Below are 2329 nucleotides of genomic sequence, written 5' to 3' on the forward strand. Positions count from 1 at the left end.
AGGGCTTCCCTGGTGGCGCAGTGGTTGAGAGTCCGCCTGCCGATGCAGGGGACACGGGTTCGTGCCCCGGTCCTGGAGGATCCCACATGCCGCGGAGTGGCAGGGCCCGTGAGCCATGGGCCGCTGGGCCTGCGTGTCCGGAGCCTGTGCTCCGCAATGGGAGAGGCCACAACGGTGACAGGCCCGCGTACCACAAAAAATAAAAATTAAAATAAAAAAATAAAATAAAATTAGTTATTTTATCAGACAACTTTAAAGAGGGTGGCCCTGAAGCTAAATTGACGATTAAGGAGCCTTTGGCTCTCTTCTAGAACACTTTCCTATGGCGGAGATTCTGCCTATGACATTGATCATCACTTTCTTCTTTAGGTTGGAGCCAGCTCTCTCAAATGCCTCATTTCATTCAATACCAAGGACTTTGTCCTTGATATTGCCTCCGTCTAGAGGAAGTTGATAGGTGTGTCAGTTTAGATGCTTCCTGAATGGAAAATCCAACTCAGAAAGTAGATTTACGCTCCCAGAACTGAGCTAGCCCAGAGTTAGAGCTTATCTTAGATAAGGCTCAGTGAGGTTTCCGGCTGTTTCTCTGCAGTTCTGTAGGCTCTGCCCTTCTCTGCAAGTCAGCTTCCCCTCCGACGATCTTGGTTATGTCCACACACAGCAGTGTTAAGAGGAAGCAGGGGTCACTTCCAGAAATGCTCTCATGAAAGTAAAGAAGTTACTCTCCGAATGCTTTTAGCACACTTCTTGTCACATCTCATTGGCCCAAGTTGGGACATTTGCCAATTTCTAAACCAATCATTGTGGCAAAGAGAATAGGATTGCCCATTGCCCTGGTTATGTTAGGCTGTTCAGGGCCTTTTCTTGTAGCTGATGTCAGTCCCCTAAATAACAGTCTCCTAAATCTGAAAAGTTTACATCAAACAGATCACAAAAATGTTCATTCTAAAATTGTTATAAATGTCTATCTTCAAGAACCCCAAATGCCTTACTGTCAAGTATCCACACTGTGTCACTGATGTATCTCTGTCCAAAGACATTAAAATCACTCATATAACTTGCATACATTCATCAACTCTCTTGAAGGGATGTTTCCTTTGGCTCATATAGGTGAAGTGGAGGAATAAAATGTAATGGCTTCTGCCACGTCACACCGTTAGCTGTTGATAGGAAGCCAGTTTAGGGAGGTCCTCCTGTGTGCTTCGGCCCCCCAGGCCCCCCACCCCTGCAGATATGAGGGTATGACCATGGTGCCTCAGAGATCAGCAGACGCCCTTACCCCAGCTGAGGGGCGGCACAGGCTCCTATGTCATAGTTCGCCATATTCCCCAAGATACCACTGGACAGGTTCACAGGAGCCCAAGAACAAGTATTATTCAGCGTCTTATAGGGCAGTGGCTTTTAAACTTTTTTTTTTTGAGCTGTGGCCATTGCTAGTACATTTTATACCACATCCAAGTGTATCTATATGGACGCACCTTTAAAATAAAAGTTTCAAGAATATGCATCCTTACTCTATGCTATGCACAGTGATATTTTCTATTCCTTTCATTTGTTTTGTTTTTTTTTAAAAAAGAGCAGGTCACCAGCCTCTAAAATTGATGTCGCTCCCACAGTTTGAAAAACATGTTGTAGGAAATTGGACAGACTTGCACAATCAGGCAAGGAAGTGTGGTGGGTTCAAGAGACCTGCTGCCCTACCTCACAGGCATGAGCCACTTGTAAATTCTTCTGTAGTTACGTGCTTTTTTCAGCACAGAATTTAGAATCTTTCTAAAGGCTGGCTCTTGACATTTTTGTAACGGTCAGGTTCGTTCTTTTGGTTTGCCTTTTTTTTTCTTTTTTTTTTTTTTTAAGAGCACTGTAAATGCTTTCAGGTTCATCCAGTACTCTAAAATGTCCATAGTAATGAATATGACTTTTGAATAGAACCTTAGAAGGAATTAAAGATGCTTATTGTAGTTCTGTCTTTCATTCAAGTCACAGTAATTTGGGGAGGGTGGTGCTGATTTATGCCTCATAATTAGGCCAAATCAAATGATAGAGCTTTTCTAAAGCCTAAAGATAGTCTTGCTTCGAACATGGTAACAGGAAGTACTTTGCTACAAAACAAACTTAACTGCTAATGAAACTTCTAAAATATCCCCCAACCTTGAAAGCCCACAGTGTGTATTCATTCATTCACCAGATATATATCAAGGGCTGTTGCCATTATTATGTGTTCTGCTACATCACAATATTTGAAATGAAATGTGTTCTAGGAAGGTGGCTTTCAAACTCTGACCTGCAGAGCCTTAGGGTTTCTGGGCTACCTGAGAAATAGGGAAAG

The 2329-nt window shown here is 43.1% G+C and overlaps 1 protein-coding gene across 2 annotated transcripts in view; it reads left to right on the forward strand.

Annotated features, from left to right (window-relative positions):
- Positions 1-2329, forward strand: part of FRYL (FRY like transcription coactivator) — a 243406-nt gene that overhangs the window by 212011 nt on the left and 29066 nt on the right. The gene's annotated exons all lie outside the window — the stretch shown is intronic.

The sequence above is a fragment of the Lipotes vexillifer genome, unplaced genomic scaffold (assembly GCF_000442215.2).
Source record: "Lipotes vexillifer unplaced genomic scaffold, Lipotes_vexillifer_v1.1 scaffold42, whole genome shotgun sequence".
NCBI classification, from domain to species: Eukaryota; Metazoa; Chordata; class Mammalia; order Artiodactyla; family Lipotidae; genus Lipotes; species Lipotes vexillifer.